Source organism: Protopterus annectens, chromosome 2.part0 (assembly GCF_019279795.1).
Source record: "Protopterus annectens isolate FY-2018-M chromosome 2.part0, PAN1.0, whole genome shotgun sequence".
In the NCBI taxonomy this organism is placed as follows: Eukaryota; Metazoa; Chordata; order Ceratodontiformes; family Protopteridae; genus Protopterus; species Protopterus annectens.
In genome coordinates this window covers 1,891,215,741-1,891,234,610 of record NC_056728.1, presented here as the reverse complement: position 1 = coordinate 1,891,234,610, position 18,870 = coordinate 1,891,215,741, and the positions used below count along the sequence as shown (strand labels likewise).

The 18,870-nt window shown below is 36.7% G+C and overlaps 1 protein-coding gene across 3 annotated transcripts in view; it reads left to right on the top strand.

The window, feature by feature from the left end:
- LINGO2 (leucine rich repeat and Ig domain containing 2) overlaps positions 1-18,870 on the top strand; it is a 6,800,733-nt gene that overhangs the window by 6,656,166 nt on the left and 125,697 nt on the right. The window contains exon 1 of one of the 3 annotated variants that reach the window (XM_044061898.1): positions 217-1,833. The exons of the other annotated variants lie outside the window; for them this stretch is intronic. The gene's annotated coding sequence lies outside the window, so the exon portion shown is untranslated. Of the gene's footprint in view, positions 1-216; positions 1,834-18,870 lie in introns of those variants that run through there. 3 annotated transcript variants of the gene reach the window in all.

Genomic DNA, 18,870 nt, shown 5'->3' with positions numbered 1-18,870 from the left:
TTTATTTCTGTTAATTGTTTATCTTTATATGGTGAGGGCCAAATCACTTTTTGATATCTAGGGAATGCTCAAAGACTTCATTGTGGTTTGAGGGTACCTCAATGTGACAGGATTAGTTTGTACTGTGTATTGCAAGCTGGAGGAATCCTGTCCTGTGCTGCCAACTAGGGGAACTAGGAAGAATTGCACATCCCAGTGCCCAGCAGCAGGAATTTAGTCTCTGCTGTCAGCAGGAGACGTAACATATTTGCATCACCTGCCACATCGTAATGTTAGCTGGAGAAATTTTGTATTGTATTCTAGTCTGGGAAAGCCCTGTGTGACTTGGATAAAAACACGGTTATGACTTGCACCGTTACTGGAATAATCATACAGCTGTAATGTGAGTGAAAATGTTCTAATACAGCAAAATGGGAGGTACATCTACGATGGTAACTACAGGAGTCAAGAGATTGTCACAGTCTGTCTTTGCAGTTACAGCTAAAACAATCCTGCGCTAAATAAACAGCTGAGGAAATACAGCTTGTCACGTCATTCAGTAGAATCTATCACTGTGTTGTCAGTTCACTGAATCCTATCCTGCACTGTCAACTGGAAACTCTTATTTGGCATTATCAGACGGAGGAAATTTTATACTGACAGCTAGGATAATCATTCATTGCACTTGTATGCAGTAGAACCTGCTATACAGGCTGGGAGATTTCTGTACTACAAGTTCTATACGTATGTTACCTGCCAAATAGGAGAATTCTGCCTTATACTGCCAACTAGGAAAATCCTACCTTGTGCTCTTTGGGAAAATATATTTTTGAGATGTCATCTGAGAGAAGTTAGCCTTGGCTGCTATTAAGAAGTTTCCTGTGTTACACTGTGAGTTTCTGTAAGGTAAAGTGATAAACCTTCTTTCACTACTTCATTCCGCCAGCTGCAAGATTTTTTTCTTCTCTATGAAGGGGCTGAAACATGCTGTGTCTGCAACTTTGGGACTTCTTCCTTTGTAACTGGGAGATTTCAGTCACCAACTGCTATCTTTGAAAAACGGACATTGCAGTAGTATATGAAATACTCCTGATTTGTACTGCCTCCTATGAGCATCCTACGTTATTAATGCTGTTTATAGAAAATGTTACCAATAAAAATCGTACTTTGCATAACAGCAATGAACTGAATGCTTACTACCTTGCATCTGTTTATAGAATAAATGCTGTTAACTCTAGTTAGTAAAATAGCAGTCTGCAAGATGGAATTAGTGCAGTTTCAATTGCTATTTTGTTGCTTTTCTGGAGAAAATCACCAAACTGGAAATAACGTATTACAAGAGAATGTGATATATAGAAGTAATAGTGTAACCATGTACAGCTCTGCAGAGATGACACTGGATTCACTTCAGTTAAATATGCACCGGTGATTAAATTTTCTCTCCTCCTCTTGGAAAAACACACTCCACTCTGCAATAATTGGCTCATTCATTGTTTTATGCAGGAGGCAGCATGCAATGGGACTTGTGCCTGGGGATGGGGGGATGGAAGGAAGGACAGCTACTGACATCATGAGGAATACACTGACATGCTTTTTCCTCGTCAAGATACAGTATGTATTTGAGTGTGTGGTGGAGGTGTGTGCTTGTTGGGGAGGGGGGTGGCAAGCTGAAACAAGGAAAAATTAATGACTCTTTCGATGGATAATCATTTTCCTGCCCTGCCTACACCATTAGCATTATGCTTCAAGCACTAAGGCCTTACTGTTCCAGCATCACAAGCTTCTCCTGTCAAAATTGCCTTGATTTTTCCTCCATTTGATGCAGAAGATACCTAAAGGAGATATGGGTTGAAGGTAAGTGAGACTTGCACTGTTAATTCAATACAGAATGGTAGGCTAGAATGACAGAAACAGTGAAAATGGCAGAGAGATGAAGGGAAAGAGAGAAAGAGATAGATGTAGAGATGAGAGAGGAAACAGAGACTAAGAAATGAGAGAAGCCTGTACAATTATTTAAAAGGGAGAATGGGTGTAACACAAGGAGTATAATGGAACTGAATTTGTCTGAAACCTGTTTCTTATATTAGTATGATTACAACTCAAAATGATTTCACTGGCCCCATGCTAACTCTTCATTTTAAAGTTAGGGAGGATTTCTATAGTTAGTAGTTGTACTATTATCTGTAGATGGTCTAATGCTTTCTAGGTTCATGTGAATGTGAATTTTAACATCAGTGGATTTAATCACTCCGATTATTATTATTTTTTCTCATTTAATTTATTTCCCTACTCAAGAAGAGAGCTCAGCAGAAACTGCATTAAATGTGAAAGAGCCTAAGTACATCGAGAGAAGGAAGCAGATGAGAAAAATATATTGTGTGAAGGATGCAGTTTAGTATGCAATGACTTTGGCATTTTTTTTTTTGTTAACAAAACTGGATAATTTGGCATATTTGAAAATAAACTTTATTCACATAGACTATAAAAGCAGGCTCACAATTAAAGAGAAGTTACAGAAACTGCATTCTGAATACAATAGCTATCAAAATGCATAATTCATGTAAGTATTAGGCCTGGAATTAGTACATAACCAACAGGAAAGATGTTCAAAGGGAGGTAATGAAATTTAGATAAGTTCAGTACTGAATTGAGCATAAATAATGCAAATGTATGGCATAACCTGTAACTCTAAGTAGTATTTGGATATTTTGCAGGATGCATTTAATATGTATCGCCCACTGCCTTGATGCTACTACCTGAGTTTGCTGTACTGGCTAAGAGATAATACTACACATGTGATTTCTTAGAGCTGTCCAAGGTTTTGAATTGCACTAGAATCTGTTATTACTTGAGAATTGTGAATGTATCCACAGCAGGGGCAATTGTAATTTGTTTTAATGCAAGGAATAATGCATAAAGAATTGTTTATTTATTCACACTGGATACAATCATTTTCCTAAATACAAATGTTTTTTTTTTTTTTATGTAACTACATTCATGTCAGATTCCATAAGAAATGTATAAAATAATCTGGGAACCTTTGAAAAGAACTATATTATTGTCTTTACACATTTTAGACAAACAGTACATGTCTTAAGCTTTTTATTTATTCAACAGGATGTACTATCTGCTTAGAAAATTACATGAACAGGCATCTGCACAATGTATAGTATTACAGAGAATATGGAAAAACTCCATTAATAACACATTTAAAAATATCAGTTTCTACATTGAACCTGCTAAGATTCTACAGCTGCTGGCAATAACTGCTCTCTACCACTGCCTGTATCATATGATCGTGTTACATATTAAAAGCATTTTACAATATACTGATTTGTGGAAGTATATAGTATGTATATACAATAATGTTATTAAAATGAACTAAATTAGAGTATTTTTACTAATACTTTGATTTCCTTTATCCTTAACAGATGAATCTTTGACAAACATTATTCATTCCAGATTCTATTAGTCTGCTAATTATGTTTAAATTATTCATTATTGTTGTTATAATATCAATATATTCTGACTGAAATAAAAGTGGAAAATCATTAAAAGGCTACCATTATTCATTATAAAAGAAAATAGTTTAATGAAAATATACTTTTTTAAATTGCAGCTATTGTAGAATTATTATTATTATTATTATTATTATTATTATTATTATTATTATTATTTACAAGACATGGTGCCATATGCTATATATTACTAAAACACAGCTAATTATTTTCCAAAAACATAATGTTTCTGAAAGATGTAATGCCAGGCTCCCCTTATTAACAGACATGTATGAATTATCTCTGTCAGTAATCAGTATACTTCATGAAGGTGACAGCAGGATGGCACAGACATTTAACTGCATTTATTTGCTTGTTAATTGGCTAAGATTACTGGTTCTAAGACCCTTTTCAGCCACCATTTAAGTAACAAGGGTAAGTGTGATATAGATGCAGACAATGTAATGCAGAACAATCATCCAGCATGCATTTTTGGAAGGAGGAATTCACACCATACTGACATGAAGCGAGCATACAAAACACCTCATAGACAGTCGCCAGAGGTCAGGCTTGAATCCAGGACCCTGAAAGTATGAAGCAGAAGCATTGTCTCATACCAAATAATCATGGTATACAGTCCATGAGTCTGCCTGTTACAACCTGTATAAGCCATGGTATTGCTTAGGTTGTACTGAGTAGGCTCTTCAGGAAACTGTGGTGGTATGAGTTGCATTCTCAATGACATTGTGGCATGACATCTATCATGTTATGATACTATGTCATGTCTGCTGCACAAAATGCACGACTCAGTTGTATGGCCTAAGCTGTGTACAAGGTGTACTCCAGCAGTTTGTAATAGTGTTCATATTGTATATGGTTTATGAATTTCCCATTTCACAAGCTTTTTCTGCAGATGTAAAACAATATTTCTGTTTTAGAGAATGGAATCCAAGGTGGAAGGAAGTTGCATTAAGGCCATGTGCTTCAGAAAATATTTATGTATTTATTTTTTTAGTAATTAATGCTGTGTTGGCCAGGATAGTCCCAGTACTTCCAAATCCTCTTTTCTAGGGAGACCCAAGGTGATATTCATAAAAGCTAGGGGGCATTTGACAAGCACACTGGGGAAATCTGATTACTCTTTTTGATAAGTGACATCTTTAATCCATCTGAGTTAGGAACAATTCAGGCAGATTTGTCCTCAGTTTAAACTGTAAGATGGAAAGGCATTCCAAAGCATTATGGGTATCTGGAATTCACAACAAGGGGGAGGGTAGTAAGACTGAGCAGCAGTGTATGAGGGTTACTTATTAAGTTAAACATATTGAGAACTGCACTTCAAGTCATCAGTGGGGGATTATGTGCAACTTGTGCAAAAGAATGTCTACTAGCCTTGATTCATTGTTTGGTAAATATAGCAGTCTAAGGTAACATAATGAAGGCCTGCACTATTCCTCGACAGCAGTGAAGTGGTAATTTGCTCATATAGTACTACGTGGCCAAGTCCTTGATAGATCTATTTCATGTGATACCACCACATACTACCAACTAAAATTTGGGAGCATTCATCATTTCCAGGGATTCATTATTAATAAATAACTCTTGTTCTCACTTAATATTTTAAACCACAATAAAAAATATTTATCAGCACCACAACTTCAATATGAATGCAAATGGAAACTAATGCCATTAGACGTCTGTGTGTACATAGTACTAGAATGTTAGACGTCTGTTTGTACGTAGTATTAGAATGTTAGACGTCTGTGTGTACGTAGTATTAGAATGTTAGATGTCTGTGTGTATGTAGTAGTAGCATGTTAGATGCTTGTGTGTATATAGTATTATAATGTTGGATGTCTGCAAATATAGTATTAGAATGTTAGATGTTTGTGTGTATGTAGTATTCGAATGCTGGTACCAGCTATAAAATCTGAAGTGAACATTGTCAGGACATGTCAGATAATCTTCCCGTTAAGGTAATGTATACTTGTAGCAGCTGAAGCAGAACAGAGTGTAGGAGAGTGGCATTAGAAACAGAATGCTATATGTGTGATAATAGTGTGATGATTACTTGTAACTAATCCAAGGTGTTCTCATATTATGGAATGTCACAGACCATAGAGTGTTAAGTGTGTGTTTATTAGATTTGACTGTTAATCACACTGCCCAGTCTAAATATACGTGGTCAAGGCTGGAACTGATCCTACCTCACTGTTGATGGCGATCCTATCTCACTGTTGAGGGTGAACCTTTGCCTAGCCCAGGCATTTTAGATAACATCATTCTTTGTTTTAGTTATGTTTTTTTTTCCATAATGTCAGTATGGCTAAATTCCACAAACAGAATAAGAGGATTACATACCCAGTCTCCCCTCGCTAGTGTTGCCTGACCATCCCTATTAAGATGATTTATCGCAGTTCATAGTTGTTGTAGGGTTGTGTGTAATGCTGGGCCTGTTCAGATTTATAGATTTCTACTTATTTTAGTGGTTTCTATTTAGTATTACTGCATACACTACTCTTGAAATTGTCCTAAAATATGTAATTAATTTGATTTGGCACTATTTATTTGTTAAAATAAGTCTTCAGATCAGTTTACTACTCTTTAGAACTACCATTCACTCAGTTAACAGACTTTCACCTGAGATCACAGAGAGTGCTCTCTAAAGGTGGGTTATCATTCTAACAGCTATGATGGTGTTTTATACCCTAGCAAGCATCCCTGCTATAAGTGCATTTGCTTGGCCTATCCCCATCTCCGGGCAGGGGGACATGTCATCTGCATCACTACAGAGGCTCACAAGGCCTTTCCCATATCATTGCATGCTTCTGCATTCCTGTGCTGAAAGATACCACCATTTGGTGGTTTGGTGGACCTAATACCCATCTCCAAGTCATGAATTTGCATGAACTTCCCTCCTATGAGTGTCTCCCTGTCCCCCCAAACTGGGCATGCCTATCCCATCTTCACCTGCCAGCTCCATCTGATGCCCAAACAACAAATCAAACTCAGGTCATTAGGCCATAGTCAAGGCTTTATCCTGTGTACCACTGGACCTGGATATGTTTATACTTACTTAATAAATAAATATACTGAAACAAGATGTATTTCTAATTATCTACAGCATCAGGCCTTTGATATGCTGTACTATCTCAACTATGCAGTATTATCAGTAAAGACAAATCCTTTGAAAATGACCAAACAGATAATAAAAGTATTTATATGGGAAAAAGAATAGGCTCAAATGTGAATACATATATATATATATATATATATATATATGTGTGTGTGTGTCTCTCTCTCTCTCTCTCTATATATATATATATATATATATATATATTTATAAATTTATGTATGTATAGTTCTGAGATCAACAATTACATAGTACAGCTAGTTCCTAAAATATGCCTTTCATCAAACAAAATATAAGATGGCTGCAGATAAATCAGCTAAGAAAAGAGTTTCTATTAGAATGAGACATGTTTGCCCTTACAGCTGAAAGGTAGCATGGTCTACAATCAAAAGTAGGTTTCTTATTTTTTTTTTTTCATTTTGCTTAAGCCAGTGTACTACTTTTATGTGGCTCTTTTTAGCTTGACCAAGGCTGGGATGTAGGTACAAACTGAGGCCAGATGACAAAATAAAATTATTATGTACTTGATATCAGTTATGCTGTACTGGATCACCATTATCATCACAGCTGAAAAAGAACAAATTAAAATAAGGCAGCATGTTTGCACTGAACAGGCTTTAACTAAGCAAAAAAGAGTATTAAGGTGAAAATAATGTCTGGTTTAATTAGGCATTGTTGTCTTACTCTGGCACCCCCAACACACATGCACACACACGTGCATGCGCACCCCCCCCCCCACACACACACACACACAAAATATTTCAAAATAACTCTTCTGATTTATATACATTTTTTCTGTTCTTTCTTTCTCACCTCACCCATACCAGTAAAAAGGTCACATGGCAACGTACTTACTTTAAACAAAAGCAGTGATTTTATTGTGATGAAGGGAAGTGCCCATTTTCACATTTCTGAACATTTTTAGAATTCAGACAATGACATTTCCTTGACTGAATGTGACTATAATAGAATGATGTATCCACATAATGACTACTTGACAAAGTCAGACTCCTATGGCTGCCTAGGCATGCTGTCTCTGGAACTACAGGAAATGTGTTACTTTGCTCTTCTTACCCCCATTCATCATCTCCTTCCACCAGTCTAGTTCAAGTTGTGACTATGTTATTGTTACTGACTCACCTTGAATGCTTTCCTGGTAATGTGTCCCTCTTTCTGACCTTCTCACTTTCTTATGCCTTGCTATTGACGGGTTCTTCATGTATCTTAATTTGATCCTTTGTGCTTCATCATCTTTTCTATAGAAAAACTTCTTCTAAGTTATTCAGTTCAGAAGCCATTTAAAAAAATCAGTATCACCCATTTACTGTTGTAAAGATTGTGTGTTTTATTGATGAAATTTGCAGAGTCCGGCTATAATTAGGCAGTAAATGGTATAAATAAGATCATGATAGTTTCAACTTATATCACCAGTAGCAAGGCTTTTGCAAAATCTGATGTTTTTTTATCAGAATTCCATTGATTTGTGTAGAAACTAGGCCAACCACAATCATAGTAATTTATTACTTTAGGTACATAATTCCTTCCATGTAAAGTTTGTATGTCTTTCATGTCTCCATATGTTTTTTTTTCTTTTTGTCCTAGTTCTGTTTCCTCCAAAATATATATAATATTCTGTATATATTACTGTAATCAAACCAACTAAATTCCTGACTTACGTATGTATTCTGTATATATTACTGTAACAACTATGTGTAACACTGTTTCTACTTCTGTACCAATTAATGTTTAATTTTTTTTCTGCATCTATGTTCTTGTTGGAGTTTTTCTCCCTGGGGCCTGCACCGAAAATGGGTTCTTTTAGGCCCAGTGGACTTTCCCTGTAAACAAATGCAATAAATAAAATAAATAAAAAATTCAAAAAGCATATCAATTGGTGATTTGGCAATCATATGATTTCCCTATCACTACATTTGCATGTACATGTGTGTGTCTGCTTGTCTGTCTGTCTTCCCTGGTGTCCTATTTTGGACTATTTCTCATACTTATTGCCATTAATGGCTAGAAAAGGTCCTGGTTTCCTTCGAGACATCAGCAGGTAAAGTCATTATCAGAAAATAAAAGCAGGAATAAAGAATGTTATTCAGTAATCCTATCAAGTAAGTTAATATTTATAAATGCAGATATAACATCCAAGAACTACATAGTGCATTTTATCATCATAAATGCAACTAAATATCACAATTTTAAACCTAGAGTTAAGACATTGATACAGCAGGCAGTCAGACTTGATTTTAAACTCCTGCCAGTCAGCATAACAGCCCAGAAAATTGCCCTTATACCTATTAACATTAAAACCAGTATGGCATTACCCACTGTAAGCCCAGTAAGGAAACAAAAGACATAATTTTATTTCATGGAAGGACTTCCACTGAAGCTGTTCACACTGTTCCATCTTTGAATACTTTATTTTCTGAGTGGCATCAGAACATAAATAACTGGAGTTAATGTTGTCATCTGTAAAGCTGTGGTATATATACATATATATATATATATATATATATATATATATATATATATATGCAATGTGAGTTTAATATTCTTTTTATATCTTAAAAAGGATTTACAAACAAACTTCAATACCAGTAATATGGACACTATTACAAATATTATGTATCTGTGGAAACAGGTAGGGGAAATGAAAAAAAAATGGTAATAATTAATAATATAAAAAAATGAAGAACAAGAAATCGGGAGTGTAATCCTAAGGAGCTATAGTCACTAGGTCTAATAGACATCCAGCACTGAAAACAACTGTGTGTATCTTTTGCATTTTCTCAATATAACACCTGATGGAGATCTATACCAGCTCAACTTTCTTTTCATAATTCCTATATAATAACTGTGATACAAGTGGGGTAAGGCCCGAAAAAATTTAGAGTTGCAGCTTTATAATGTTGCTCCACATAATTTCCTATTAGGAAAATGATCTCTTTAAATACTACCAACCACAGATTGATGAAATGATGCATCATTTTCAACTCTTGACCAATACAGTAATATAAGTGTTCTCCTATTTATATATGACTAAGCTTATATGTGAGCAAATTGTGGGCAGATCTATGTGGCAGGCAAGTGCTTATATAGTTCTAGAGCTTTGGCCTTTGTGAACCATACTGTTTCTGAGAGCTGCTCAGAAAAATGAGCTAAAACACTACACTGAGTGGCCTTTGAATATAAGTGCTGAACTGCTTTACATTTGCTCCTCTTCAAGTTATAGACTTGCTAGTTACATTTGTTCATTTGTTAAAATCAAGGTAACACCAGCAAGTGCACAATTATTTTCAGTTCTGAAGGCATTCCAAAACCAGTTAAGTCTGTCATAAAATAAAATAAAATAACATAAAATAAAATAAAATAAAACCAAAAAGTGGCAGCAGAATTTTTTGAACACTATACAGTTGTACACGTTTAGATATTATGTAATGTCACTGGAATATTTTTGAAGTATTTTTCACTTTACAAATTAAATCTGATATAAACTTGGGTCTGTTAGAGTTACTCTTATCCTAGTAGCTTGTGACATACTTGGTCACTGCCACTTGCTTGTAAAACCAAGTGCTTAAACCCCCGCTAGCTCAGTCTCCCATTTCCATGAAGCCTTCTTAACATCAAACCCTATAAAATGTACAACCCTATCAGAACCCTATCTCTAATCCTAAAATTCCTATCCAGTTCCAGCACAAGTCCTTGTTCCTGAACACTAAATGCCCTCATTCACTCCCTAAATTAAAAACTCCAACACCACTCCCTAAACTTAAATGTCCAATCACTCCCTAACCCTAAAAGCCCCCTCCTACTCCATAAACTTAAAACTCCCTTCTTGCTCTCTAAACCTACCCCCCAACTCTAAAACTCCTTGCCTGTTCCTTAACCTCAAAATCACCCTCGACTCCCTAACATGAAACTCCCTCTCTTACACCTTCCTCATGGGTGCAGCACTACCTCATCCAAACCTGAATAACGTGCTCAGCAGAAGTGCAGTAGCAGCTCATATTTGAGTTTGAGTGTGAACAATAGCAACATGAGCTGAAAGACAGAGCAACACAAGCTGAAAGACACTCTAGTCCCTGGTTTTCAAGCACTGTTTGTCTTGGCAGTTGGGACAAAAGAACTTGTAATATAACTTTTAAACATGCCATTTTCTTTTTGAGTGAAATACACTAGTGTTAATTTTTACTCTTGATAACATGCTGTTAAAAATTTGGTAGTATTTAATAATTTTGATTACTATATTATATAAAGCTTACTCTATATGATAGCTAATAACATTGATTCCTCAATGTTTGTCTCTACGTAAATTTCCCCAAGTTTGTTACTGTTCCTGTGTGGAAGTCCCTTAACTCATTCCCTCTATTTTGAGTTTGTACTCTTAAGCCCCAGAGGGCATGGCCTGAGCCTTTTTAAAAATGGAAGTTATGTTTGCAATTGTGTAAGCTTTGCAATGAAATCTTCTAGTACCTTGCATGTACCATGATTTTGGAATTATTAGGGCATATTTGATGTTTGGAGGTGTCATTAGGATGTAACTGGAGAAATTCAATAAAACCTATATAAATCAATTGAAGCATAGTTAATCTGAAGCATTGACATGTAAATCATTGACAGCAAATTGTCGAACCACAAAACACTGATCCACAAAAGATAAAAAAAGCTAAACCACTAAATTAAACCACTGTTTTTGCAGGGGGCAAGCTTCCCTGCAACCCCCATGGGAGAACTAAATCCACTACACTCCCTGCTCTTACACTGAGATTGCACTTCAGTGGGAAAAAGGCAAATTCCCTGATCCCCACTATACTGCGCTCTCAAGATGAAAAAGCTAGTAAGGTTCGACAAGCTGATTTTCGATCAGTTGTACAGGCTTCCTCACACTTTGATGAAGGGTCTAAGTAAAAGATATGCATCTATAATATCATCTGAAAATTAATGAGTGCTTCTCCTTATGTAAACAGTGTAAGTAAGTTGTCAGACTTTTTCTGTTGTGATGAGAATAACAGGGATCATACCATAGATAATTTGAAGGGACCCATGCATGTGATAAAGCATTTAGGAGCTGACTCTGATGATTAATAGTACATCGGGCAGTCCTGGGGTAAATTTTTGCAGTGAGTAAATAGATATGAAGCTGAATATCTTATAATTAGATGGCAGTGATTAATCATCTTCCAGTGTTATACCACTGATATCATCACTATGATCTCAAACGTTTACTCGATCATAAACCCCTCAATAACTCTGAGGAAAGTTCAGTGCATAAACAATTTTTCTTGTGATTATGTTTTTTTTAATAAGTATCACTGTTTTTGCTTTATATGATTTTCATTGCTGATGTTGAAAGCAATTTTCTTGTGAGTATGGACTTTCTTTTTTATGTATGTATGACACTTTTTCCTTAAATGCTTTGTCATTGTTGAGGTTACTAATCTCCTCAAGGGGACTGTACTTTTAAAGCTATTGGCTTGAGGATAGATTGTCTTGTAAAATAGAAAACAAAATCAAAAGGATTAGGGATATACACCTCTTCTGCAAAATCAATAGGACAGTTTCGAGGGACAGGTATATTCACAAAGGATACCAGTGCTATGGAACAGACTCCACATCCATATAAAGCAAAGTTCATCCTTGTCCATTTTCAAACTCAACTTAGATCACTGGATGGCAAACATAAAATGTACTCCAGGGCTTCTTCCTTTACTTCTAATGGACACATACAGCTCCTAAATGTTATATGTGTCCATGCATGGGCATCATCAGATTTTCTGTTATAATCTTAGTTCTTCTCATTAGGGGTAATATATAATCATTGACCATGGGATGGTTAAGACCAGTCTTTAAACAAATGTGATAGGTTAGTTTGTGCACAGGAAGCAAAACTGATGAGGCTTAAAATGGCCTGCAAGGGCAGCTAGCCAATTACGTACCTATTAACCTAGGAAACTATAACGACATTCTTTGCAAATGAGTGGCATGGTCAGTGTTTTATTTAAATTAAAATGTTTCTACATGTGTAGCAGTAATATCAGATTTGCTTCTCTGACTGATAGAATAAACTTTTACACACCCCAAACAAAGAAGGAGCAGGAGTCAAGAGGAAACGGGCAGACTATAATACTGATTGAAAAGGTGTGGATCAAAGAAAAATCCCACTCTTAAAGGGCCTCAGCATATTACAAATGTCCCTAAACACAGACCAAATGGCCAAAAATGCAGACATGCTTATACTGAGATTGCCATTTCTCAGAACATTCACTTTTCCCTGAAGTGTTGTACTCTCAGAGTTGGTATAAATAAGTTAGGTTGGAGGGTGGAGTCTTGCCGCCTACAAAAACAAGTTAAAAGGAAAAGACATCCAAACATTCCACTTCTCTTGCATTTTCTCTTTGCCTTTTTTTAGCTTGTCCAGTCTCAACATTGTGGGGCCAGAAGTTTCATGAGGGAACCTTATGGATCACATCAGATGAAATGCAGCACAGAAGTAATATTGCTGAACTGGCACACTCATTATGTTTATTTCTTTGTTACTGTATTTATTTACCCAGGCTGCTAGATAAGACGGATGTGTACTTTATAAAATAAATAGTGCGTGTAGTACTTTGGCCACAAATTCCTTATTTCCCATCAGAATTTATTTCTCAGGTATAACTGAAATTAGCTCTTTCTGTAGTTTCCATAATCTCAATGCTCACTTTATTTGCCAGGCCATTTGTTTACCAGTATTATTGTTCCAAAGGCAAAAAGACATAGGTTCATAGGTTCATAGGTTCATAGGTATGTACTAGGCTAATGGCCGTGGATCCTTTACAAGCCTAGCCCATAGGATTACCCTGGCATCATGCCACCCGACCTTAGTTCCCAGTGCCTGTGTTGAGTAGAGCCATTGGAGTGATCCCTGGGGTGAATTTTCTATTTCTCATCCACTCATCAAGATCTCTCTTGAAGGGAGCCAGTGAGGTGCTCTGTTTGCCATGTATGGAAACTGTATTCCAGAGCATGGGCAGTCTCTGGGTTATTAACCTGTCTCTCCAGCACATTCTGTTGATTGTGGTAATGAGGTTGAGGTTTCTGGAGCATGTGGTGTGGACGGATTGGGATTTCTTTATATGTAGCATTTCTAACAGAGCTGGATCAGACATGGCTTTGTATATCAAGCAGAGATCGCCTCTAAGTAGGTGACATGAGGCAGACAATATTTGGGATTTTTTGAGTCTGTCCATATAGGACAAGTGTTCAACGCCTAGGATCCTCTTTCTGACATACTTTTGCGGCCTCTCCAGTTGTTGCAGGTGTCTAGTGAGCTACATGCCAAATGCGGCATTGTACTCGATGATTGGCCTAATGAGGGAAGAGTAGAGGGAGACAATGACCTCTTTCTTCCTGGATGCAAAACCCTTAGTAATGAGATGTGCCACATAGAAGGACTTTCTGACCACAGTGGCAATGTGGGGGTCAAAAGAAATGTTGGTGTCAACCTGTATTCCCAGATCTCTTACAACACCTTCTGTGTTCAGTGGACTACCATCAATGTGGGTAAAATATGGGAACTGGGTTTTTCCCAAAGGGGTGATGACACATTTTTTTGGCATTTAGTTTAAGACCATGGTTCTGACACCAGTTATTGGTCTCAGTGAGGCCTGTAGGATGTCAGCATCACTTGGGGAATTAATCATGGCTCCCAACTTACAATCATCTGCGAACTTTGTTAGCCTGAGTCCCTTTGTGTTGGCTTGGACTTCTGAGAAATAGATACCAAACAGGAGAGGACCCAGGACCGATCCCTATAGGACTCCACTTGTGACTGGTCGGCAGTCTGACTTGGAGTCAGCTGCTTTCACACTGTGGGTTCTATCTGTGAGCCAGTTTGCAACCCACCTAGTGATATAGGGGTTGATGCCTAGCTTATTAGGTTTTTCTATGATTCCTGAGTTGGGAATGGTATCAAGAGCCTTGGCCAGATCGAGGTAGGCTGTATTAACCACCTTGCCTTCATCCACAGCTCTGGTGACTGACTCAAAGAAGTCGACCAAGTTGAGCAGGCATGATCTGCCCTCCACCAAACCAAACTGTGTGGGATCCAAAGTTTGGAGATTACCTTTATCCTTGTTTATTAGGTCCATGATGACACGTTCCATAGCTTTGCATATCAGACTCATCAGGCTACTGAAGTGATAGTTCCCAGGCTCTGTAGTCTCTCCTTCTTTGTGTAGAGGGATGACTGTAGCAGTGCACCATTCGGTAGGGACAAAGCCCGAGATGAGGCTGTGATTGAACATGGCACACAGGTGAGGTGCTAGTTCACTTTGTAGTTCATAGTTCATGTAGAACACAGCCAGGGATATTGTCAGGTCCCATAGAAGCTGTATTCTTGGCCTTGGACAATGATGTTTTAACCTGCAAAATACTTATTCTGTTTCCTAATTTTCCCTAGGTAAAACCTTATCACTGATACTAATTGTGTCATAACCATTCCACTTTATTGCTTAGTCTTTTACCAATAGCATTAAGCATTCCTTTTTTTAATGCTATTAGAGGTTTTCCTATTTCAGTGCAACACATATAGACTGCAGGGAAAGAAATAGGTTTGAATCCTTCCATCTTTCTGATGCAAGTTGTGTGACTTTCAATAACACTCAAATTATAACTTCCTTGTCCTAAGTTGCCCTGAACACTTGACACTTAATGAAAGGACAGCAGACTCACCCATCCAAGGTACTGAAAACAAAATATTGTTTTATCTAGAGTGTGTTTGGTTCTACAGCAAACATCCATGCAAAAGTTTTTTTTTCCTGTTACTGCCTACTTTTCACATATATTGCATGCATTTGTGTATTTTCTGCATTGCTTTTCCAGTGCCATCCGATACCATACTGAGAAATGAGTCACAACTTTATGATCCTGATGACATTACCATTCTTCAGATCAAGCAAAATTGCAATATAGAATCAGCCAACATTGTTCTATTTTATTTATTACATTTAAAGAAATGCAATTTAATATACTAATCTTATTTTGGTAGGACTACTACCACTAATAATAATAACAGACAGTTTGCTGGCTTTCACAGTACTCCTGAATATAAGGGATAACCTAAGGCATCCAGTTGCCTGTGTGTAAATTGTATTCTCATTGATCATTGTTTCATCAGAAAATGCCTTTCTTTAACAAAATATATGGTAAGAATCTCACAGACATTGTTGAATTATTTGCTTTTATTTATAATTTGAAGCTAGTCACTTATCTAAAATAAATAGACAGACAGTTAGTGATATATATTTAGCAATATCATTTCTTTATAAAATAATCAGAACACATCAGAGAGTACCAAAAGCATAGGGAAGCCCTGTAAAATGTGAATATATATCTATCTATTTTAGACTTCATTAGATCCATTCTTGCTGTTTGCGTGTATTTTCATTTTGATAAGCCAATCTGGGCTAGCAATGGTCAGCTGCATTTTAAGCTTTTTATAATCTCTTTTCTGGACAGCAAACAAAATGTGTGTATGGGGGGAGGCACTGTCATGAGCAGGCAACCTTGTCCAAGAAGGAGAAATGTAGTAACATCCACTGTTAGGCAGGTACCTAGCATGGCTATCCACAGGGGGAGGTACATGTTCTTCTAAATGGAGATTGAAACATTTATGTGTATCATTTTATGCACTGATGCAGTCGCCTTGTACAATTAACCTTTGCCAATCCAGCCCAAGAATGATATATGTGTCTGTGGTAGTGGTGGTAGGGAATCATGGGTACTTGCAACTAATGGGGTGATGTAGCATTCAGTGCAGTCCACAGCAACAGGACCTTATATTCTGAAGGGGGATGTCTGCCAGAAGATGGTGTCTAGTGAAGTTACATAGCATCATACATTCTTCATTGTGTACTCTTACATCATGGGCTAAAATGATGTCTAACCTTCCCCGAACTCTTAGAAGTAACACAGACTTACAACACATCTTTTTCAGTTTTTCTTAATGCTTAGGGATGCTGCACATTTTCTCTTTTTTCCACCTAAGATTTGTATTTTTGTGACTGAGCAGTTATGATTATAATCACTAAACATAAGACAAATGTAAAGTGTAAATTTTGTATTGTTTATAGAATGCAATTTGGTACAAAGGTTCTTACTGACTTTATTTGTTTTGTTGACAGATTATACTTTACTGGCTTTTTAGGATAAAATAGAGATGCTCTGCATATATGTTATTATAAATTTGTCAGTGAGAGCAGCAGAACACTTCTGGTCTACACTGACAAGTGACTAAATGCCTTTAACAGCTATTTAGAGAACCACAGACTCAACATGATTGGGACCTCAGTTAGGCATGTCATCTAGAGATGGTGTGAATTGCTACACATGGCTGTGCCTAAACACATGTAGCTTGTAAACTAAGTTGTACAGTTTTATTGTTTGGGACTTACATATTGTTACAACAGAGGTTGTGTATGTATACCTTTAATTAAACTAAGAGTTTGCATATCTTCAAATTCTCATTTAGGACACTTCCACAGACTAAAGAGTGCTAGGAGGTTCTGTAATAAGACACTAGATTATAAATCTGAAACCTCCGGGAACATCTTTATGAGATAAGTATTAAACAATTTAAATCCATGATTGTCTTTGGCCTTGTCCTTGATATAAACAAAAATGTCATTCGTTATAGGAAATACACCCAGAGTCAGAAATAACTCTTAGTTGCTGAAATGAACTTTAGTTCTGGAACTGTAAAGTCATACTTTTATATCTGAACACTTTTAAAAAAATTAAAGCTAATCCCAGTAATACGTGATGATCAGGGAGATGCACACACCAACTAGCAAGCTTGAACTGATATTGGTGGATCAATAATAATCAGTTCACATCATTAAAAAAAACAATGGCTTAAGGAACCAAATCAGAGTACTTGTATTTCCATCATCAATACATTCTCAAAGTGAAAGTAAAAGCCACCTCTGGCATCACATCACTTCTATTTTGTACTGAAGAACTCAGACTACACATGAAATAGTACCGCTGTATCTTCCATTTTGCAGATATCCTAACAAAACTGCAGGTTGTACTGATGCAAACTCTAGCTGTTTCACTGTCATTGTTGTGTACACAAATGTTGCAAATAGATTTTCCTCATTTGTCTTGCAAATGGCAAATGTATACAATCTATGTGAAGAGAAAAAAATCCAGCAGCAGAATGCACTGATTTCCATTCGTGACTCTCAGTAGTTCTGTTTGTCTTCTGAAAACTCTTAAAACCAAAGCTTTTGTATGCAGTGACTACCCAAGAAAGAATCTGCTGGGCAGAATTATCTTCCTTTTCAAGTTACTAAAATTTTCAAGTTACTAAAATTAAGGGTACGGTCTTTAATATATGAGCTCTGAAATAAATATCTTTATAGCAATGTACCTGTGTTACCTTTCTTATTTTTTTTTAATTTATCCATGTTTTTTGGGTTTCTAATGCCATGTGGGGAATGGACTCCATTCCTAAGTCAGAGTACAATTAAAGTTCATGAAATTAGTATTGTTTCAATCTTTGATGACAGCCAGAAGTGCTCTTAGCAGCACCCAGGATGTGCCCAGTAATGACACATTCAGCAATTTGTTTGGGGTTACATGTATTGGTAACATATCAAATATGATTGTAGATTCTTTTTTATAAGCCCCGTTGCTCCTACTATTATTGGAACTGTCTGGCTATCTTTCTTCCACATTGCTCTCATTTCTGGCTGCAGATCCTGATATTTTATGACTTTGTGTCTCTCTGTATGCAAGACACTGTAGTCACTGGGTGCAGCAATTTCCACGATCAGTGCTACTTTTGTCTTCTTTTCCTGGACCACTATAACTGGTTTTCTCGCATCTATCTTTTGAACTGTTGACAATGGGTGATCCCATGTGATGTAGACTTCATCACTTTTTATGATGCTTTGTGGCTCATGTTTTCAGTGTTTTTCAGCCACTTCAGTACCATAATGTTTGCACAATCTCCAGTGCAACAGTCATGCCACATTATTATTCCTTTCAGTTGGCAGCTCTTCTGCCATTAGTTTGTCAAAACCAGCAACAAGGTGTGCGAATGTTTCCAATTCTATTTTACAAAACCTACATTTGTCTGTTTCTCCCACATGTTCAATGGACTTTGTAAACCAATGTGTATATAGCCCACTATCTTGGGCCACCAATATTAACCTTTCATCTCTTGGCTTGAATTTGCCTCTCCTTAACCATTCCTGCGTTTAATCCTGA